The 24,098-nt window shown below is 44.9% G+C and overlaps 1 long non-coding RNA gene and 1 pseudogene across 3 annotated transcripts in view; one reads left to right on the plus strand and one right to left on the minus strand.

Moving 5' to 3' along the window:
• Positions 1–1,127: 1,127 nt before the first annotated feature.
• On the plus strand, positions 1,128–1,529 carry LOC103662528 (annotated as a pseudogene).
• A 12,097-nt stretch (positions 1,530–13,626) lies between these two features.
• The window catches only part of LOC103662380, a 116,951-nt gene continuing 106,479 nt past the window's right edge, over positions 13,627–24,098 (minus strand). For all 3 annotated transcript variants that reach the window (XR_005835079.1, XR_005835080.1, XR_568432.2), the window contains 4 exons: positions 22,455–23,925; positions 22,099–22,245; positions 20,014–20,161; positions 13,627–15,293 (listed from right to left, as the gene is read on the minus strand). This is a non-coding gene — a long non-coding RNA (uncharacterized LOC103662380). The remainder of the gene's footprint in view (positions 15,294–20,013; positions 20,162–22,098; positions 22,246–22,454; positions 23,926–24,098) is intronic.

Consider the following 24,098-nt stretch of genomic DNA (forward strand, 5'->3'; position numbering starts at 1 on the left):
TACCACTTCAGAGTCTCCCTTATCCCCCTGGAGCTCATGCACAGACTTCAAGCTGAGAAGCCCTGGCCTAGCATTAAGTAGTTACCACGATTCACAGCTATGTGAGCTATGTGTTCTTGAGTACTTAGGTCACCAAAACCATGATTTCTCTTTCCTTCTCAGATCCTTAGGGTGACAGCAACAAAAGCAGACATGACAACAACCAGCTGCACCGAGCAGCTGAACTGAACAATATGGAAAGAGCATATTGCAAACTTCTAGAGGTCTGGGTCTGGGTCTGCTCTACTTATTGCAGCATCCCAAGTGAATACAGAACAAAAGGGAAAGATTGGTGGAGATTTAAAAGAATGGAGAAGAGACAATGATGGAGAGAAAGAGACGGTATTACAGAGAATCAGGAAAAGGTAACAATATGTAGAAAGACAAAGACACAGGAAAGTCACAGGAAACTGGGACCCAGGGCATTAAGTTTCATCACCTCAGGCATGGCCTTCCCCACAATTAGCTGCAGAACTGCCATGAGAAGACACTAAGCCGGCAACTATAAAACTGTTTAACTTGTTAGGACTTAAATCAATAAGAACCAGTGTAACATTTGTGCTTCGTGTTCCTCTTATTTACACAAAAGACAAACTGAAGAAAAACTCTATTTCTCCAGCTTTAAACATTTCCTCCAGGGAGTTGAGATCCTTCAAAGTCAACAATGAAATGGTGAGGGGAAAAAATTAAGCACGTCGGCAAGGCTATATTTAGATACAGCTCAAAGACCCTCTTTGCTTCCTCCTTATCTCCAGCTGGTTCCAATCTCAGCAAAACTCCTCCATTTAATTGCCACCGATTCACAGCTTCCTGTTGGGTCTTCTTGGCCTGTGTTCCTGCAGGAGCCAGGAAGAGTGGCTGGAAAGAGGACAGCAGCTCTGGGGGCAAAGGTCTCCTCCAACCACCCCTTCAGAGCAGACATCCCTCAGACAAACCCATGCTAACACTGGGGTGTCCTACCCTGATTTCAAGGCTCACCTCAGGGGTCCCAAGCCTTCTCTAAACCTTTGCAGGCCATGGTGGTGGGAAACACAAACCCAAAGGCTGACTTTGGGTCCCTTTCTGGCGTTCAAGATTTTGAAGCATGGATGGGTGGGTCCTCCAGTACAAAATTCCAGATTTCCCTGGGTCTTCTGGTAGGAGCCATGATTAACTGTGCTGACAACACAGGAGCCAAATATCTGTGTATCATCTCTGTGAAGGGGTTCAAGGGACAACTGAACAGACTTCCTGCTGCTGGTGTGGGTGACATGGTGAAGGCCACAGTAAAGAAAGGCAAACTAGAGCTCAGAAAGAAGGTACATCCAGCAGTGGTAATTCGACATCGGAAATCATACTGGAAAAAGATGGGGTGTTTCTCTATTTTGAAGATCATGGTGGTCATAGCAAACAATAAAGGTGAAATGAAAGACTTTATCATAGGACCAGTTGCAAAGGAGTATGCAGACTTGTAGCCCACGATTGTATTCAATGCTGACAGCATTGCCTGATTCCTTGGTGCATTTGTTCTTAAAAAATTAGAAATTATTTGCTAAAAAAAGAAAAAGAGCACAGGACTGACTTTTGAATCCCAGCTTTGATTCTTAGTACCTATGTCGCTTAGCCTGTTACTTAGCCTAAGTTCCAGCTTTGTTGTCTGTAAAATGGGCAGAATAAAATCTGCCACACAGGGTTGTTGCAGCACATGTGACTGTTGGAGGAATGCACTAAGCATAAAACCTGTTGCATGGTAGAAATTCAGCAAAGGTGGGCTGACACGATTAAACTCCCCAAGCCCACAAAATGTTGAGTTATGCCTACCTCTGAGCACATAACCACACTGGATTGAAATGATCAATTTCACCACTACCTAGGGGAGAAAGAAAAAATACAGCCTATTCTCCATCTCCAGCTCCTGTCACACTACGGGTGTTCCAGAAATGCTTGGCAAATGAAAGAAGTTAGAAGCTATGATGGAAAAACTGTTTTTCTCCTTGACTTCCACATGCTTGCAATCCTTCTGGCCACCAAATGCGTGGGTTTCCCCCAGGCAATTCTCCGACACCAGCTGGCTGTCCTATAATTTCACTCAGTTCTGATGCTACCTACCTGGAGGGCAAGTGGGATTCCACAGGTTAAGGGCTCGGTCCCACGAGACTGCCCCCATCCCACTTTAGATGCCAACCGTTGTCAGCTGTGTTTCTGACCAGGTCAGAGATTCCCAGCACCGCCCCCGCCTCAGATTCGATCAATCTGCTGAAGTGGCTCACAGAACTCAGGCAGTCGACTTACTAGACGACCGGTGTATTCCCAGTTTACTGTAATTATTACAGGATACACAGTAGCACCCCCTTATCCATGGGGACACATTCCAGGACCCTCAGGGGATGCCTGCAGATAGAACTGAACCCATATAAGCTTTTTTCCCACACGTATGTACCTATGATAAAGTTTAATTTATAAATTAGGCACAGGAGATTAACAATGACTAGTCATAAGATACAATTAAACAATATGCTATAATAAAGGTTATGTGCATAGGCTTTCTCTCAGAATACCTTGTGGTCCCGTACTCACCGTTCCTCTCCTGAGGTGACAGGATAAAACGCCTACGTGACAGGATGACGTGAGGTGCATGACGCAGGCAGGCTGACGTACAGCTAGGCCGTTAGTGACCTTCTGATTATTCGTCAGGAGGATGACCGGCTTCGGGGCCTCCGTAAACCCCAAATAAGTAAAGCTGCGGAAAGCGAAACGGCCGGTAAATGTGGCCAGGGGGAGCAACCACTGAAACTTAGGAACAGCCAAATGGAAGAGACCTCAGGCCACATGGGAAGGACAGCTTCCTCACGCTCTTCTACCGCCTCCACATTTGCCAACCAGAAGCGCTCCTCGGCTTTTATAAAGGCGCCATTTTATGACAAGATTGATTATATCGCTGGCCAATAGCGACTGAGCCCACCTCTAGCCCCTCCCATTTCTCCGCCCCCTCTTCCGAGGTGGGGGAAGGAGAAGGCGGAAAGTTCCAACCTACTAATCACCTGGTTGGTTCCCCTGGTAACCCATTTCCACCCGTGGTTACCTAGAGGCGGTCCAAAAAATCACCTCATTAACATAAAGTCAGTGTGGTTGAAAGGGGCTTGTTGTGAATAACAAGATTCCTTTCACCTCCGTTCCTCTTATCACTTAGGAAATTCTAAGGGTTTTAGGGTCTCTGGGCCAGAAACAGGATGAAGACCAAATATATATTTATTATAAATCACAATATTACAGGAGCATACTACACATAGGGTTGGCTCACATTTTCCCTATCAATTTAGACTCAGGACAGAGCCGAAGAACCTACTCTGGCTTCTGGAAATTTCTCTGTAACATGATATTCTTTGTGGTTGATTCTCTCCCTTCGTTGCCTATTCAATCCCCTTGCTGTTTGAAACTAGATCCGTCACTTAGGGGAAGTGATCCCCTGCCCCAGCTTAGGTCCGTGAACTTGGTAAAACCTTCAGCAGCCAGTGGAGGCAGAATAACATTCGCAAGGGCAACCACTCTTAGCCAGCCAGCAGTCTGGGGTCCTCATCTGCATGGGCGATAACACGCCCTGTGTTGTCTTCAAGGCAGAAATGGCCCAAAGAACTACTCAACCGGCTCCCGGAAATGGCTAAATGGCAGGTCAAATTGCCCATAACTTTGACGAGGGGGATGGTTGGATGATTCCAGCGCCTCTCTCGGGAGAAATGAAATTCGGAATTCAAGCATCAAGAAAAGGAATCATAAAAAAATCCCCTATGCAGAATTAACATCCTGCCATAAAATGAGGAAGGACTGAGGATGCAAAAGTATCCTCGTATTAGCAGAGTGCATTTGTCAGGAAACAACCTCCTCCAGCTGGACCAGACTGTTTTCCTTTCAGATGATTCCTGTCAGGGCCAAACAATCCAGACATTTGCAATTATAGCATATCAATTTGTTTTTAAATTATAAGGCTGCCGGGAAAGGTTGACTCCTTGCCGGAAATATGCTGCGTGGTACTCTGGGGCAGCTGCTATGCAATGTGGTGAGACCACCAATCTGTCCAGACACAGAGGATTTACACCTGTGTGTGCAGCCCACATGGAGCCACAGGGCTGGGCAAGCTCTGAGCTGGCCTCTCTCACTCCAATAGCATTGGGTCCACGTGAAGAGAAGTAAAAGAAACCTCATTTAAAACGGAGTCAGGAAGCCCTGAAGGGGGAGCACTCACACACACTACTCATTGCAGCCTGCAGAACCAGCAGGAACGAGGAGATCACTCCCTACCCCAGCAACAATGCACAAACCACCACGCCCTCAAATTCCTGTTCTTGTCCAATGAACTTTTGTTCAACCCTCCTCAATTTTCTCCTAAAACCTAAGAAAGCTGGCCTTCCTTTTGTCTCTTCAGACTTGGCTATGGTTCCTCCATAGCTTGCTTGTCCCGAATTGCAATTCCATTGCTATTCTAAACTTATTTTGCTAATAAAATAGCTGGCTGTTTCGTTTTTTAGGTTGATATCTGCAGATGTCTAACATGGCCTCATTCCAACACAGGTACAAGTCCCTGGAGGTGTCCTCCTCAAAGAACCCGACTCTTCCCTAAGTGTCCTTTCAAAGGCATGGGAGAAGTGCTTTTCTTCACCTGTTGTGTGTGTGTGCATATTCTTTTTTTTTTTTTTTGTAAATTTTTTATTATGTTATGTTAGTCACCATACAGTACATCCTTAGTTTTTGATGTAGTGTTCCATGATTCATTGTTTGTGTATAACACCCAGGGCTCCATGCAATACCCATCACCGGCCTATCCCAATCCCCCACCCCCCTCCCCTCTGAAGCCCTCAGTTTGTTTCCCAGAGTCCATAGTCTCTCATGGTTCATTCCCCCTTCTGTTTACCCCCCCCCCTTCATTCTTCGGTAGGAGAAGGAAGGGAAGAATGTGTGCATCTTCTGAAGAGATCCACGTGGGTAGGGTATCCAAGCTGTCGGCCTCCCAGGCTCTCCTGTGTGGAACCCACCTTCCTCTTCATTCACACAGTAAGGGCCCTGTCTTGTCATCTGATAGAGATGAGTGTCGCCTCTCACCTGGAAGACCCCTACGGCCATCTTCACAGAATCAAAGCATAGCCTCTGTTCCAACAGAGTCAAGCTCCCCTTTAATGAAGTGCTCCAGAAAGTATCCTGATAGCGTCAGAGGAAAAGGTGAGGGTATTTTACCTGGCTAATTCGCCCCTACCACCTGGTATAAGGGTGATATAAGGTATAAATCGGAGGGAGGTTTACTTAACTGTACATTCACTCCCCCAGCCATCTCTTCTGGAAGCCCTCACCATCCAGTGTCTCTCCTCTCCTCTCTGAGGACATTCCACACCCCTCTCACATGTGAGGGCTGCCCTAGTCCTGAACCCTTTCTGTGGAAACCTCTGTTACCAGCTGGATGTCTATGAAGTCATTCCCCAGCTGGGCTTCTGCTCACTGCTGGGGATTGAAGGGTGGCAAGAGCAGCAATTGTCTCCTGAGCCACAACTGTGTGGTATTCCCAAGGGTGGGTCTGTTCCCAGTATAGAGGGTGGAGCCAGCCCCGAGCCCTGGAAGAACAGCTGCTGGGTCAGCTATCTGTTGCTGGAAATGCATAGCCAGAATTAACAAATCTGATGCAGCCAGATGCCCCAAAGGAAATTTTTTTCTTCTTATTTTATTAAAGTTTAAACAGCTCTCGAAGACTCCAGCCTAATACAGAAATCAAAGACAACAAAACAATGTGTTTGTTTCCTATTAATAATGGTAGAGCAGTCAGTCCTGCTGCAGCAAAGCTGTGAGTTACTGGAAAAAAAATGAACCATCTTCTCTGAGGAGACCCAGAGCTCTACTCACAGGTAGTACCAGCTGGGCCTGGTATTCCACAAAGATCCCTGCACTAGCTCCTGAGAGTCCCTGATGCCTGCACCTGCAGGCTGCTGCCAGGACAGGCCCAGGAGCCCTCAGATAGTTTCTGGCTGCCTGGGGAAGCTCAGGGGTTCAGGAGAATCCCCAAAACAGCCCACTGCCAACCGACATTCTCCGGTACCAGCTGAGTACCCTGCAGACTTGATAGTTGGGCGGGGGGGGGGGGGGGTTTTCGTAAAAATGGACAGGAAGCTCCTAGAAAGCCAGTGTGGTCTCCAGGGATGTCTTGAGGTCGTTTGTACTCCTGCCTCCAACCTCCCTACCTGAGCTAAGCTCTGCTGATGGCCATGAGACATTCTGAAGGAACCTTTCAGATACAGGGACCTCTTGAGATAATATGAAAACAAGTTATGCAAATCAATGACAAGTAAAGTGGGCTTTAAACTAGGTATCATGTAACTCATCCAAATTAGGATACTTTTGGGAGCAAGAGTGTTGTAAATCATTAAGCCAACAATATATACAAATGTCAGATCATTACGTTGTACACCTGAAACTAATATAATGTTATATGTCAATTACACCTCAATAAAAAAATCATTAAGCCTAGACAACATGAGTAAACTGTGACTAGTTTTAGACCCTTCCATTCCACTCCTGAGCTTTCAACCCACCCCTGACTCTTCCAGCCTCCCTGTGCCCGGAGCCTCACCCCAAAGGCAAGGGGTCAGGATGGAGGAAGCATCCAGATGAAGGGCAGGCCAAGGAAGGGATGAGGGTCAAACAGAGGTGGTACATATTTGCTGGGAATTTTAAAGGGTATTTTCATCTGAAATCTGGCTTGACAAAATGATTAAGGCATCAGTTTCTATTCTGAATGTTCCCCTTTGTGAATTTCCATCCCCCCACTCATGACCAGCACAAAACAGAATTTTGTGGGGAGGAAGGTTCTGAAAGGGCTGGGGGGTACCCAAATCAAGCCCCCTCCCAGCCCAAGCTTGTCTGGATCTTGCTCCATGCTCTGTAGGGTTTGGGGCAGCAGCTCTTCCCTCCAAGCTTCTGTTTGCTTGATCACCCTGAGCCAAAAGAGGTTTGGATCGTCATGGAAGTAGACTCCAGAGGCCACTTGTCCATCACCCATTGGCAGCTTTAGCAGCTCAGAGTCATCCTAGGGGAGAGTGCGTGCTGAGCCCTGGACGCTGAAGCACTGAGCTTGTGTGTGTGCTGGTGTGTATATGCACTTGTACATGTGTGCTTCCTTGTATTTGTGCTGAAATGCTTTCGGACAGCTTAGTTGGAGCAGAATTTTCTCTTTCAGTGCTTACAGAGACAGGGAGAAGCAAAAATACCAAGAGGACAACCCCCTTTTCTCTTTAGCTAGCCTCAGAGGGGATCTTCCAGAAACCCTCCCTTCTGCTACTCCCTGAACAAATCATGGTGCAAATGGCCCAGAGGCTGAGAAGATGGCCCAGACAGCTCCACAAGCAACATCTGGGTACAACTGGCTGATCAGGGAATTGTCCCAATGGTGCTGGACAGAATCAGAGTAGACATCTGCAAGGGGGGGGTTGATAGATGACAGAATCCCAGACATCTGCACCATGCCTCTGCCTCCTGTAGACGTCTATCTGGGTGGGGGTATCTTCCATACTTCCCAGGCAAAGCTGCTAAGGCTGACCACTTTAATAACCCACCCAGATGCCTGAGATCCAGGACTGGCAGCTCCATTGGCCACTAATCTCATAGGAAGTTTCAGGTAACGCCGGCAGAGGCACTGGTCAACTGTCCCTTCAAGGAAACTGAACTGATAGTTCATTGATGTGCCATGGACACGAAAGACCAATGTGCTGGCCAGGTCAGGGTGATCACAGAACTGAACCCTAAACAGCAGATGTCAGCCCAAGACCCCTGCCAGCTCATTGCCCCCAAGATCAACCCTCAAAGGCAACCTGTCTGTTTCAGGAAGTGGAACATTCCGTGCAGAAGAGCCAAGAATAACAAAAAGAAGCCCTCCAGCGGCAGAAGCCACCTCAAGCCACAAACCCAGGTGCACAGGTGCCCTGGCGACACTAGTTGAGAAAATTGCTGCCAAATTCCACCTTGTTGCTGAGGACCCAAAGAATTCTTTGCCACCAAGCCATAGCAGTGGCAAAGGCTGGGGGGACGCCCAGCAATGTACATACGTTCAGGCCGAATGTGGGTGGGCAAGTGAGAGGCTTTCCAGAGGGCTGGAGGGTGGCTGATGACCTGCACGCTGCAGGGCCTGGAGATGCTTTATGAGGTGTAACACCCGTGCTTCCACAGTTCATAAACCAGCCAGGCCTGAAGGCTGTTCCCACCGAGAAGCTCTCAGTACCATTCTGAACAAGGCTGCCCTTCTGGAATCAGTGCACAGCCTCAGGCTGAGAGAAAGGATTGGGCACGTGCCCACTGGGATGTATGTGCTGAAATAATTTTTCAAAATACAGATTTACACCCTTGTCTCCTTATGTAGCTCTGTTTACCTGTCAAATTCTCCTACTTCCCCTTGGGAACCTCTGTGGTACCTATTCTTTGAGCCCATGGAGTAAGGGGAGGAATGAAGGGTACCCCAGATCCATGCCTCCCACTCACCTCACATAGCTTTTCCCATTAATCTCTCACCTCTCTTCCTGCCTGGGCAGCCAAACCTGAGAGACCTGGACCTCCTGCCATTTCCTGAGTCAGACCACATCCTGACACCAGGGCTTGCCAGCTCTCACGAAATGGCTGGTGACCTTCTCAGGTGCTTCAAAGGCAAAGCCCCAAGGCCCCCGCATGCAGGAAATTAGTTAATCTCACAAAGTGCCTGATTGAATTTTACCCTGCTCTCCCAAGCACACCTGAACATGGAACCCAGCATCTACACAGGTCAGCAAAACACAGTGTTTGAAGGAATAACCACTATCCTTTTTACAATATAGGATAACTGTCCAAAACACCTGTGCCTTTCCATCTGTGGTTTTCCCCAGATTGTCTCAATACTGTTACTATTGTAGGGAGCATCATGCTGAGTACAAAGAAAGTAGGGACCACGAGACTCACCAGCTTGGCCTCGAGTTGCTTCTAGGAGCTGACCAGGGATGAATCTAAATGATAATAGAGAAGGGGCCAAAGTGCAGAAAACAGAGAGCCATAGGGATTATAGGAGGGGTATGTGGGCTGGTTGGTTTATCAGGAAAGCTTTAGGAAGAGGGAGGCCCCAACGGGCAAAGTGAGTGTGCCCACCCTTTGGAGTGAGATGCTGTGATTGGAGGGAATAGAACCTGCCATTGGACATCTGCAAAACCTGAGATCAAACCCTGTACATACCACTCACTAGCTGAGCAATTTTGGCCAAGTTACTTAACCTCTGTGCCTTTTCCGCATCTCTAAAGTGAGAATAATAACTCTAGCCTCACAAGGGGGCTACAAGAATCAAATCAGCGAACATTTGTAAAGAGCCCTGTCTGGCACACAGAAGCGCTCCATGAATATTAATTTATTAATTCTGAGCATTGCACTAAAGTCATCTCAGCACTAACCCACACAGTCTTCCTTCTGAGCTGCTTCCAGGCTGAGAAGATGGGGCAAGGGAGAGGGGAGCAGAGTTCACAGCTAATATTCTAGGCTGGGCATTGTTCCCCAGTGGAAAGTGATAAACAGCTTTCACTTGATGTTACTCCAGAATCCTTCCCCCAGGAGCAGATATTACAGAGTTTAGAAGCAAACTGAAGTGAACATCCAGCACAGAATATGCATGTACACACACACACACACGCGCATGCGTGTGCGCACACATGCACACATGCATGCAAGCACGCACGCACACACTCCCTCTTTGTAAGAAAGGTTGCCATGGAGATTAAACAGAGAAACAGCAAAGACACAGAGGAGCCACTGAAATGGCTATAATTAATTTAAAGCCTTAGAAACAATTAAAATTGTATTAAAGCAAGTTCATTTGAACAAGGCGTAAATCGGGTGAGCTGATCACATCAAGCATGAACAAAATAAAGCATTGCTTTGGGGTGTTGGAACAGGCATCTTCAAAGGAGGGAAATAAATTATTGCACAGTATTCAGGAACAATAAAATATGTAACCTAATTTATCCAACGTTTCTGAAAACAAGACTGTTCTCCAATAATTCCATTTCCTCTAGTACCTTTATGCTAGGTTCAAAAATGAGGACAGAAAGCTACCCCTTACCAAGCACATGGATCCATCTCTCTTTGTTAGTCACTGTGGCCACAGATCACTCACCAGTAGAGAAGGGGAGCCAGGGGACCAGCCTTGTAGAACGCCTACTGGACACCAGCCACTCTCCAGGCACTTAACACCATCTGCCTCCTTTACTACTCCCTCAAACACCACAAGGAAGGCCTGAGTGGCCTGTCCTACAAACAGGGGACTCAGAAAGATTGGTGACATATTCAAGGGTCACAGCAGTTTGGCAGCCAAATAAGCACTTGAACTCAGATCTGTCCGGATTCCAAAGTACATGTGCTTTCCACCATGTCACACCATTTCTCATGGAAGAAACAGAAATGGGACATGGGACAATGGGCAACCAGTACCATTTTGAGCACCCACTCTATATCAGGCCCTGTGCTATACATTTTACAAACATCGTCCGATTTGATTCCCACATGGACCCTTAGTTTCTCAGAGAAGGAAATTGTAGCACTCAAAGTTCAGCTTGCCCAAGATGACCCAAAGATGAACAAACCAAGATTCCCCCCAAGGTCTGCATAACTTTATTTTTTTTTTAAGATTTTATTTATTTATTTGACAGAGACAGCCAGCGAGAGAGGGAACACAAGCAGGGGGAGTGGGAGAGGAAGAAGCAGGCTCATAGTGGAGGAGCCTGATGTGGGGCTCGATCCCAGAGCACCAGGATCACACCCTGAGCTGAAGGCAGACGCTTAAGGACTGCACCACTCAGGCGCCCCTCTGCGTAACTCTTTAACATCTTGGCTCTCTGCATTTGCTCCATGCTCCTCAGCTCCTATAGCATGTATCACTGATGCCATGTGTCACAACCTGCTTCAGACTGAGTAGCATTTGGGGGTGGCTGGATATTTCATTTTTTCCACTTAGACAACTGGGAATATCAGAGAAAACTTTTCACAGGAGGCAAATTTCGAAGAGAATCTTGACTTAGACAAGTGAGATTTGAATGCACAGAGACCCTTCTTGTTCCTGAGACCAGATGAGCCTGACATTTAGAGCTGAGATTAGAGAACCCCAAGACAAGGACAAACACAAGGGATATTTGCACAAGGCAGCCTGAAGCCCCAAGGGCTGGCAGCAGACCCACTTGTCCAGGGAAGACAGGTGTGTGGCCAGGAGAGTGGTGTCAAGTGTCAAATCCAATGATGAAGGGAGAACAGAAGTAGGAGAGGAAGTGAGATTGGTTGGAGGCACAACAGATGTAGAACAGAACCGGGAACAAGGAAGAGAAGTGGAGAGCTAATGTAATGGGAGAGTGCATTCTGTGGCCTCTCTCTTCTTTGGTGCCTGACTGTGTGTTCCAGGGACAGGTGGATGGCTCCAAGGAGCTCATCAGAAGGTGCCAGCCAGGACTCCACAGTACAGTCATACGTGTTGTTACAGTATTGAAATATGTCATACTGGCTATACAGCCAGTTCCCTGAAACTCACAAGGGTTACCATCACTCTGTCCACCCCAACCCTCCTCCAAGACTCTTCAGGTGTCCCCACCTACCAGCAGCTACAAAGCTGACACTTGTTCTAACACCCCAGCATTGTTGTGATTTACCAGCTTGGGCCACTTTAGTGGGTCAATATTTGTGCATATCACCCCTTGCGCTATATGATAAGCACTTACAAAAGGGACACTTTGAATCCCGACCACAACCTTGAGATGGATAGTATGATCTCGATTTTACTGACACTTGCTTTGGGAGGTTAAGCAAATGCCCAAGAGAAGTGGCCATGGGAGACTAGGCTAAGAAGCTGGCATGAGCTGAGGGGAGAACCAGGAAAATGAATGGCTGGCATCTGGTCTCTCACACCTCAAGGAACTGAGCTTGGAATTATTTCCTATGGGGAGAAATCCACGGGTCACAGAGAGAATGCTAGGCCATAAGCTGCCTACAAAGAGGCCATCTAACTAAGGTGTTTAACTAGCCCACTCCCTGGATACATTAAATACAGATGGCCGTGTAAGAGAGAGATTTATTGATCAAATGAAAAATCAGATGAATGATAGAAGTTGCAGGAGCACCTATGGCAACCTCCTGCCTGTGATTCCAGAAGGGAAGTGGGGGGGTAATAGATGGCCTCCACCCCACCTGACAAGGAAGATAAAAGGCCCGCCTGGGCAACTCGGGTGTCCAGAAATATTTATTCCTCCATGTAATTCATTAGTGCACACCAATGTGGTACAAAAGCAACGTGTATTTCAGGATATGATTTTCCAGAGAATAATTTCCTTTGCCTTCATAAACCACAGCGAAATATCCAGACCACCCACCACAGAACAGTCTGAGCTGGGAGAAGTTGAAGGAGAAAAGAAGCCAGCTAGAGCTCACGATGTGGAAAGCAGGGTCAAGTAGGAAGAAGAGGGTGTGGGTTCATTTATTGATTCATTCTTTCAGCAAGTATTTAATGAGCACCTACTATGTGCCAGACGCTGTTCTAGGCCCCAGGGGTATGGAAGTGAATAAGAGAGAGAGATAGAAAGTCCCTGCCCTCATGAAGCATCTAATCTAGTGTAGGAGGCAGACAATTTTAAAAATATATAATGTGATGTCAGATCATAAATAGGTAGAACCAGGGGAAAGATTCTGAGCCAGACGGGTGACAGAGCCAGGTCCTGAACCCATGTCCCCTGCCTCCAACCTGCTGCACTGTGCTGCCTCTCTCCAACAGCCCAGGTGAGAGACCACGGCAGCTTGGACAGTGATGGGGGCCAACAGAAGTGCTGAGAAATGGTTGGATCCCGGTTATATTTTTAAATTAGTGCTGACAAGATTAGCATCTTAATTAAATTGGATGGGAGATGAGAAGAAAATACAGTCTGAGACTGTTTTTTTGAAAGTACTGATTTCAAAGTTCTAGGAAGAGCCAACCACAACCTCTCACTCAGTGATTCATAGGCCTAGAGACTCAGCAGAGGTTTTCACAAACACAAATTTTAGGACCTCACTCTGCAGGCCTTGGAGTCATTCCAGACATGGGCCCAGGAACCTGCATCTTCAAGCCATTTGTCAGGTGATGTTGAGGCAGCTGGTCCATGGGCTAACACTGAGGATCCCTGCTCTTGGCCTTACGTCCTGACTCCTAGAATGTGAGTGCTGGGGACCCCTGAGAGGTGACAGTGCCATCTCAGCTGCAGATGAGGACTTCAAGGCCTGAGAAGGAAGTTGTCAGACCCAGTCCATGAGGGGTGGCACGGGGAGAGAATCTCCATCTTCTGACTCCTGGGCAGAGCTGTGTACCCTCCTTCGGACAGCACCACATTGCTTACCTGCATCACTCCTTGCAAGGACACGCAAAGGACCCTGAATGACCTCTGTGGGATCAGGAGATGTGGGTTCAGGCCTTGATTCTTCAACCCACCAACTGAGAGATCCAGGGAAAGTCACTTTACCTTTCTGCACTTCAATTTTCTGGTTTGTAGAATCGGGACTTCAGGTCCTCACGCTATTGTTCTTTGAGTAAATGAAACAATGCACGTGAAATGCTTAGCAAGATTTTAATGTTAGTTACTCTTTGTGGTTTTATTATAATTCACTCAAATTTCCCCGCTCCTGATACGACGTCTTTCTCCTACAGCATGTTCATTAGGATTTTGATGCCTTTGTGTCTCCAAGATCAAATGCAGGCTCTCTGGAGGAAGGAGCAGCTCTAGATGTTACAAGCCAATGCCTTAAGCAGTCTGGGGGCAGATCAGCAGGAGGAGAGCCCATGGAGCAGGTGGGAAGTGGAGAGGGAGTGATGAAGGGCACACACTCCAGCCCTGCTGCCAGTCCCCTGAGGATAGGTAACAACGGTGGAGGGCGCTACACAGCCTGTGTCCTCGGGTGGCTGAACCACAATAACCAGTAATATCTGTGTAACAATTTGCACGTGACAAATGCTTTCAATGGATTGCTTCACTTGAGCCTCAAAACAACTCTATCCAGTAGCTGTTCTTACTGCACCTCCAATTTTAGAAAGTAAAAATTGAGGCATCGTCACATCATTTGCCCAGATAACACACTAATAAGCAATAGATCTGATTTTCGACTCATACCTAACTCCCGCCTAGACCAGTGCTATCCAACAGAAAAAGAATGTGAGCCACTTCTGTGGTTTTGAGCTTTCTAATAGCCACATTTTTAAGAAGAAGGAACATATATCATTCATTTTAATCATCTTTTATTTAGCCCAATACATCCAAAATACTATCATTTTAACATATAATCAATATAAAACATTTAAATGGAATGTTTTTCATTATTTTTTATATGGTCTTTAAAATCCAATGTCTATTTTACACTTACAGCACATCTCAATTTACTAGCCACATGTCAAGTGCTTAAGGGCCACACATGGCTAATCGCAACCGGCTATCACCAGGCATCAGACCAGGGATCAACAAAAATCCTTCTGCAAAGTATCAGGTAAATGTCTTGGGTCTCACAGGCCACATTGACACTCTGCTGCATATTCTTTTTCTTTTCTCTTCTTTCCTTTCTACAATCCCTTAAAAATGTAAAATCCATTCTTAGCTGATAGGCTGTAGAAAAATAGGCCACAGATGAGACTTGGCCTGTGGCTCAGGTTCTGCCACACCTGCTCCAGAGTGTAGGCTCACTGAGGGCAGGAATGTGTGCACTACCGTAGCCTCTCGCAGTGCCTGGAATAGAACAGGCCTTCAATAAATAATTTGGAATTGAGTTTAACTGAGGCAGTCAGACAGGATTTATAATTGCCACTTGATAGATGACAAAAGTGAAATCAGAGAGTCAAGCAACTTATCCGAAGTCACATAGTTACCTCCATGCCCAAAGCTGCCTGACCTCCGGCCCGCTGCTCTTTCCTCCAGTCACGCTTCCCATACATGATGACAACTGTTTCATAGCTGTATTGACAGTCGCTCTGATTCTCAAGTCTTCCATCTTTTCGCCTCTGGATTTGATCTCAAGCTCCCAGACCGCATGCCCCCCAGCGGCCTGGCAGAGAGGAGTTGAGGGGTCCTGCACATCTTAGGAGATGCTGGCGGAGCTCCCGGCAGGTAACACTGTGCATGATGAAAAGCCTATGTCGTGCTCCTACCCCTGTGTTCCAGGATCTCTCCGGAAATGAGTGCTCTTATAAGGTCAGAAGAAATGCATTTCCATTCTCCTTTCTGCCTAAAAGCATCTGCCTCCTTCACAAAGAAGATAGTGAACAAGTTATAATTACACACCATGCACTGGAGAGCATGAAAGTGACATTTAGCAACAAGCCTCGGGTATGTGGTGGCTGCAGTAAACATTACATAATTGCTGCAGCATCGATCCCAACAATTAACACCAAAAAGCAGAGACAGAATGGAAGCTCTCCAAGAAGCTGCCACAACCTGAGAGGAAAACAGAACCCAAAATCTCTCTTGGAGACAGCTCCCCCTCTTTAACATGTTAAGACATTTTTGTGGGGAGGGGGTAATGTTTTCTGTCCAAACAATTTTCCACACATTTTTCCAGAGCCCAGGGAACCAGGGAGCAGACAGGCAGGTGGAGATGGAGACATCAGAAAGTCCTCTGAGGGGGCGGTCCGCTTCCAGTCCCCTCAGGTCTACCCCACGACGTTGGTGAATTGGAACTGCAAGGTCAGTGTGGCTGGATCACAGAAGTCAAGGAAGGAGCAGGCCTCGGGAGTGGCACAGGGAGGTTAAGGATCAGTCTTGCCTGGAGGCAATTCAGAGTCACTAGAGGGCTTCAGGAGGAGAGGGAGCAGAGCGATTTTGCTTTCTATCAAGAAGCAGAGAGACAGAGAGAGGAAGGCAATGGCCTGACTGTGGCAGTGGGGATGGGGAGAAGTGGACAGGTCCAAGAGGTATTTAAGACATAAAACTGAGAGGACCTGACGCTGATAGGATGTCCATGAATCAAGGATGACCCCAGGCTTCTGGTTTTGCTGACTGGGAGGTTGGGGGTACTGAACCCTGGAAGGAGGGAAGACAGGTTTGGAGGAGAGAGACAACGTGTCAGAGTGTTGGATGCATTAATCATAAGGAGGATTTGAATAAAAGGGAACAGTGGAAATGTGCTCAGAAGAAAGGCTGGGGTGAAGATACAGAAATGTAAATCACCTGTATCCAGAAAGTGCTGGACTACAGAGGTGGTTGAGCTGCCTGGGGAGGAGAAATAGAGCAGCAGAAAAGACCAGGGACACACAAGATAAGGGGCAGAGCCTCCAACAATGGAGACAGAGGAACAAACAGAGAAGGCAAAGGAGAAACAAAGGAGGGGGGGCGTCTTAGAAACCAAGGAAGAGGAGGTACACGGCCATGTCTGATGCTAAAGCAAGAAGAAATGAAATTCTCTTATTCATTCAACAAAGATTTATTGAACACTTGCAACATGCCTGGCACTATTCTAGGTACAGAAAATAGAGCAGTGACATGATTATAATAAACAAAACTCCCTAACCTTGTGGGAATTTCATGTTACTTGGAGAGAGATAGAATTTAACTAGAAATAAGTGAATTTATTTGGTATAGATAGTGGGTTGAGCAGTAGTTCCAAAAAATATGTCCAAGTCCTAACCCCTGGTAGCATGAATGTGATCTTACTTGGAAATAGGGTATTCATGGATGTACTTAAGTTAAGGATCTCAAGATAAAACCATCCTGGATTTTAGTTGGGCCATAAATCTGATGATTGATGTCCTTATAAGAAAAAAGGAAAAGGATCCTGGAGACAGACACCCAGGGGAGAAGACCATATGCAGATGGAGGCAGAGACTGGACGGATGCATTTACAAGCCAGGAAGCCAGAAGACAGTCTTAGAGCAGACTCTCTTGTACCTTCAAATCTGTCTCTCCTTATAAGAACACCACTCACTCGATTTAGAGTCCATTCTAATCCAGTATGACCTCATCTTAACCTGATCGCACTTGAAGGGACCCAATTTCCCAGAAAGGTCACATTCTCAGGAACTGAGGTTTAGGACTTCAACATATATTTTGTGTGTGGAGGTAGGGATACAATTCAACCCACAACAAATACCATATAATCAATGAATGCAGAAAAAGCACTTGAAAAATTCAACACCCGGGGCGCCTGGGTGGCACAGCGGTTAAGCGTCTGCCTTCGGCTCAGGGCGTGATCCTGGCGTTGCGGGATCGAGCCCCACATCAGGCTCTTCTGCTATGAGCCTGCTTCTTCCTCTCCCACTCCCCCTGCTTGTGTTCCCTCTCTCGCTGGCTGTCTCTCTCTGTCGAATAAATAAATAAAAAAATCTTTAAAAAAAAAAAAAAAAAAAAAGAAAAATTCAACACCCACTCATGATAAAAACTCTCAGCCAACTGGAAATGAAAGCAACTTTTCTCAGCCTGACAAAGAACAACTGCAGAAAACCTCTAGCTAATATCATACTTAATGGGGAAAGAGTGAATACTTTTTCCCTGAGGTAGGGAACAAAGCAAGGATGGCCACTCTTGCTATTTCTATTCATCATCACACTGGAAGTCCTAGCCAGTGAAATGCCTGAATGAGTGAAGGAGTGAACGAAGATTGGAAAGGAAGAATAAACTGTTTCTATTTATAGACAACATGATTATCCATGTAGAAAATCCCGAAGAATCTACAAAAACTTACTAAAATCAATATAAGCAAGTTTAGCAACATCACAGGACACAAAGTCAATATTAAAAAAAAAGCAGTTGAATTTGCATTTATTATCAATGAATAATTAGAAATTGAAATTTACAAAAATACCATTTATAATTGTACCCCAAAACTGTGAAATACTTAAGCATAACAAAACATGTACAGGATCAGTATACTGAAAACTGGAAAACACGAATGAAAGAAATTTTATTTCATTTTATTTTTTTGGAAAGAAATTCTTCAAGATGTAAATAAATAGAGAGGTAGATTATTCATGGGCTTGAAGACTTGATGTCGTTAAGATACTGGTTTTCCCCAGGGTGAGCTATAGATTAGCCAGTTTCACTCAAAATTTCTGCAGGAATTTTTGCAGAAACCAATACACTGATTCTAAAAGTTTTTATGGAAAGATAAAGGAACTAAAATAGACAAAACAATTCTGAAGGAGTACAATGTTTGAGGAATCACACTACCTGATTTTAAGACGAAATATAACGCTTCAGTGATTCAGGTAGTGTGCTATTGGAAAACAGGGTAGACAAAGCACTGTGCTGGAGCTGGCTCATACCAGCTCACGAGAACCAAATGTTACATTTTTAGGAGTTTTACAGGTTGACTGGTGTCAAATTGGTCACTTGAAATTGTCTACCGTGACCGCATTTAAAAAAAAGAAATGAGCAAACACTACAAATCGGAACTCCCCCCGCACCTCCCCCCAAGAGCCAGTTCTCAAACATTGCCAGCCCACCTCTATGTCTAGATCAAGGGAACAGAACAGAGAATTCAGATGCTGACCCACATATAGCTGGGCAATTTATTTTCAACTAAGGTACAAGGGCAATGTAACGGAGAAAGGATCGTCTTTTCCCACCAATAGTGCTGGAACAGTTGGGACCTCCATATGCAAAAATAAACAAATCTTGGAACGCTTGGGTGGCTCAGTCAGTTAAACAGCTGCTTTCAGCCCAGGTCATGATCCCAGGGTCTTAGGATCAGTCCTGTATTGGGCTCCTTGCTCAGCAGGGACCCTGCTTCTCCCTCTGCCTGCCGCTCCCCCTGCGTACTCTCTCTCTCTCTCTAACAAATAAATCTTTTAAAAAAATAATAAAAATTAAAAAATAAACCTCTATCTATTTCTTGCATCTTATATAAAAATTAACTCAAAATGGATCATACACCTCAATGTAAAATCAAAAACTATGAAACTATTAGATGAAAACATAGGAGCAAACCTTTGTGAATTGGGGCTAGACAAGTATTTCTTAGATAGAATACCAGAGTGATAGATAAGACCACCAAAATAAAGAGCTTCTGCTCTTCATAAGACACTGTTATGAGAAAGAAAAGACAAGCTGAAGACTAGGAGAAAATATTTACAAATCACGTATCTGATAAAGGACAATACAGAATATATGAAGGATCCTCAAAACGCAATAATAAGAAAGCAAACCCATTTTTCAAAGGGGTGAAAGAATTGAACAGACACTTTGCATAGCAGTAAGTACACAGTAAGATGTTCGACATCATTAGCCACTAGGGAAATACAAATTAAAACCACAATGAGATACCACAACACATCTAGTAAAATGGCAGAAATACTTTTTTTTTAAGTTGATAACCCCAAGCCCTGGGGAGGATGCGGGGCATCTGGAACTCTCATTCATTGCTGGGAGGCATACGAAAATAGCACAGCCATTTCAGAAAGCAGTTCAGCAGTCTCTTCCACACAACCTACCAATCCCACGCCCAGGTAATTTACCCAAGTGAAGTGGAAATTTACAATTACAAAGAAAAAACTGTATGTAAAATTTTAGAGCAATGATATTCATATATCCTCCAAACAGGGAAGTACCTGACATCTCTCAACTGGAGAATGGATGAACAACAATGGAGTATCCCTACGATAGGACCCTACTCAGCCTTATAAAGGAACGAACTACCAATGCACAACAGCACAGATGAATCTCAGGTGCATTGTGCTAAGTGCAAGAAGCCAGACTCCAGGGCTACATAGTACGGGATTCTATTTCTATAACATTCTGAAAGGCAAAAGTTGAGAGACAGAAAACAAGTCATAGGTCACCAGGGGCTGGGAAAGGGAAGGAAAGAGTGGCTACAGGGGAGTTATTTGGAGTGGAAGAATGTTCTCTATCTTGATTGCACTGATGGTTAAACCACTGGATGTGTCAAAACATGCAGAATTGTATACAAATACAGGTGAATTTGACTGTATATACATATTCCTTAGTGAAAAGAAAAATAAAAAAGGATCACCGTGGCTGTTGGGTTGAGAGCAGACTTGTGGGTCAAGGCTGGAAGCAGGAAGACCATTAAGAGCCCAGATGAGAGATACAGTGACTTGGACTGAACGTGGCTCCTAGAATATGGCAGGACATAGGTCATCAGTGACTGGCGGACACAGCTGCAAAGAAGAGGAAAGAGTGAGGGGTGAGGTGAGCATGTGCAGACAGCCCTGGATCCTGGGCCACTGATGACTCTTTCAAGAAACCCACATGGACCGGTCCTAGTAGATGAGCCCCAGCTCAGGGACTTCCCTGGGACTTTCCCGATTTGAACCCTGCAAGTCCTGCATCCAGGGAAACCCTGAAGTCCCAAGCACACCAGTACAGGTGGTCATCTAAGCCTGGTCCCTGACCTGCCCAAACCAAAGGGCTGCTCCATTCAAGGCCCAGACAGCTGCTTTGGTCGCCCTGCATTTCTGCCTGCCCTATGGGCTGGTGTCACTGCCCTCCATCTCTGACAAGCCTCCAAGCTCCCTTCTGATACTGCTCACATGTGAGGCGCTGCAGGAATGCTTAATTACAGAGTGGCCCTCTGCTGCTTTCCACATCACCTTCCCTTCAGCCACTTGTATGAAGGCTGTCAGATGACTCTTGAATCAGGAAGAAATGAAAGAGTGGATTCATCACTCCACTGCCAGGAAGTCAGGAGCACTGAGTTGGGGATGCACCTTCCCCTTTCATCTCACTTCTGCAAAGCCTCTCTTGAAACAGACTCTGTGACTTTTGCTTTGGTCTTACCCATCTTGACATCTCCACGGTTGTGCATGTTGAAAACACCCCCTCCTTCTCAGCATCTCTCTGCTTGCTACCATGCCCCCCTCTCCTAGAACTCCTCCTACCTTTCCAATAGGTTTCTCAGCTTCCTGATTGCCTAATGAAGCACGTGCTGGCAGAGCAGTCTGGAGTGACATCTGAGGGTTGGGACTTTGACATTAAACAGGACCTGGGTTCAAATCCGAGATTTGTCAATTTCTAGCAGCATGACTTTTGACACATTACTCCTCTGAACTTCAGGTTCACCCTCTGTAGAATGGGTATAGTGAATGCCACCTGATCGGATTATTGTGAGAATGAAATGAAATGAGAGTATGTATACAGGTGAAAAAAGCTCAGCACAAACTTGTAACAGAACGAGCAGCACATAAACGCAGCTCTTGGTGTTACAACATCTTTCCAACAGTAATGTTCAACAACAGGGAAGTGGTTAATAAGCTACACCATGATTTATTTATAAAATACTATATGACGAAGCCATTAAAAATAATGTTCTGAAGAATATTTAATGACACAGAAAAATGTTCACAATATAATTTTAAGAGAAAAAAATCAGGCCATAAAACTCAGGTCCCTATTCTGTTCTTTAAAAGTAGTGTGAGTATGTGTGCATGTCGTGCATATGTATTTAGAAAAAAAGAAATCTATAAAATGTTGGCTGTTTTCGTCTTTTCCACTTCTTCACTTCTTTATATTCTTCTGAATTTTCAAGGTTTTGCTAATTAACATGTGTTACGATCATAACAATAGATATTTTTGAAATTCAGTCACCAATTTTTTCATTCAACAGATTTTTTTCTAGCACAGGTTATGTGCCAAGCAATATTTGAGACTCTGGGAATGCTACAGTAAAGAAGCTAACAAGCAGGTTTTTCTCAAGATACCACCTAGCCTTGCACTGAATTCTCCTTATTTTACGCACTTGTTTTGTCTCCACAAATAAATTAATTCCTCGAGGGAAGGAAGCACATGGTTGTCTTCTCTGGAGCCTTAGCACGTTGTACTCCATGCTCTCAGGAAGAACTCAGTAATGCGTTGCTCTTCAAGACCTGAGCGTCGGTTGAAAAGGAGCCAGTTTCCTACAATCGGTTATTATAGGAAGTAAAGAAGAGGTGCCTTTTATATGGGGCTACTTTCTCCCTTCCTCCCTTGTCCTGGGCATGAGAGGGCAGACAGTCAAAGCTGTCACCTTCAATGGGTTTTCCTGGAAGCACGGAGCCTCGTGGCTGGTCTAGCCCTCTGTGAAGCAGTTCACTTCTCCAGCCTGCACCAGAATACGTACCAGATCCGCCTTTTCCCACATTTGAGGAACTTGAGAGCAGATTGGACGGCTTCTTTATTTTTTTTATACCAAGAATCACTTGGGTGGTCTGGTGAAACCTATGGACCTTTCTCAGAATAATGTTTCTCAACCTGTAAATACACAGGACTACAAAAAAAGAAAAAAGGAAAAAAAAAAAAACTAAATACGCTGCAATAATATTAAAGTATTTTAAAGTATTTTAAAATCCTCTTTGCTATAATAATAGATTTGCTTCTTTGTGCTGCATTTTAAAAAATTACATTTGAAATATAGTCCAGTTAAAATCAAATTTTAATTTTTAAAGATAACCCTACATAAAGACTGCTTTGGCTTACCTTAAATAAGAACATAAAATGGTGGAATGGTTTTTTTTCAAGATAATAAGCATGTCCTGTTAGAAATCCAGTTGATTTTGATATGTTTTTTTTTGGTGACGATGTTGAAAATCCAAGCCTCAAAGATACAGTGTTGAAAATGTGATTAAAGCCTCCACAGCACTTTCACAAAGATAAGTGTCTCCTGACGACCACCAAAACTCCCTGAGGCTTTTTAGTGAACCTCTAGTTATAGTGGGTTTGTGGTCCTAAGATCAATGAATTCATCTTTGGCTAGGTCAACACCTCTGATTCAATTTATATCAGAAAGAAAAAGAACGCTAGGGTTCAATTTTGTTACCATCAAGATAGAAATAACCTTTGAGAGAGTTCTAAAGTACTTCCAGGTGTTTGTAGATTACTCTTTTCAAGGAAATTGACAGACTTTTGTAACTCAGCTCCATTGAGGTAAAGCACTTGAAAGTTTGCAAAGATGTCAGCCTCGTGTCAGCCGTGTAGCCAAGAAAGCTCAGAATGTTTTCAGAGGCATCCATAATGGTGACATCAGAGAATTAAGAGTCATCTCATTCCTATGGTCAAAAATACCTGCCAAGGAAGCGAACCAACCCACAGGCAAAATTCTTTCTTTCAAAGTGCTCCAAGAAAGGATTTTCTGTTTCTATTAGAAAAAGTAAAACTTGCCTCTTCAAAGTCAGTGAGCTTCTCTAAGTTAGAGGAGCCCCTCATTTTCTAGTTTCTTGACACACCCTGTAAAAATACATGATTCGGAGACACGCTTTTGATGAAGTTGATGACTTTTATGATCGCCCACAAAACTTCTCCCAGGATTTTTTGAAAAGCCTGAATATGTCTGGGTTAAATGCAGCAAGTGAAAACACAAGAATTCTTTGTTGACGTGAGCAGGGTCATCATGAACAAAACAAGGAGGCAGCTATGTTGAAAGAGGTCTATAGTTTCATTGAGTGGCTTGCTGAGGGGAGTGGCAGGGCTGCCAATCCCTCCATAATCCACTTCAAAATATGTCAGCCGTTCTTCATGGAAGCAGCTCCTCTGACTAGAGAGTCATTTCCCTGCTTCTCATCATGCCCAGTGCGTGTGGCTTTTGGTAAACTTCCTCCAGTAAAGTGAGCCTTCTTGTTTGGCACTTGCTAAGAAACTTCAGGAGTGCTTCCAGAAGAAGTTTTCATGAAACGGCAAATCCACATTTTCGAAGTATCTTGACTTTTTCAAACTGAGCTTTCTTCATCCACATACACACAAAGCTCTTCAATTCCTTGGATGCATTTTCTAGATTGACAGACATGAGAGACTCTCTCTTCCTGACTTCAAAACTCCCTTCTCAAGAATCTTTCCACAATAGTAGGGAAGTCATTGTGGCTTTTATGTCCCATCCCTTCACTAATGTAAAGAAACCGGGTACACAGTTTTGATCATACCCTCCTTTTCTTTGCCAGCTCAAGATAAACTGGGTCTGTAAAAAATAAGTAATACATAAAGCTTAAAATATTTTTGTTCTTCGACATTCTTTGAAATGTAATATTTTGTTTATGGTTCCTAAGTCATTTATTTGATAAAGCTATATAGGAGGGAATAATTTGTATGTTAATTAAGTTAAGTATAAAACATTCATTAAATTTTATGAAA

Source organism: Ursus maritimus, unplaced genomic scaffold, assembly GCF_017311325.1.
Source record: "Ursus maritimus isolate PB19 unplaced genomic scaffold, ASM1731132v1 scaffold_16, whole genome shotgun sequence".
NCBI classification, from domain to species: domain Eukaryota; kingdom Metazoa; phylum Chordata; class Mammalia; order Carnivora; family Ursidae; genus Ursus; species Ursus maritimus.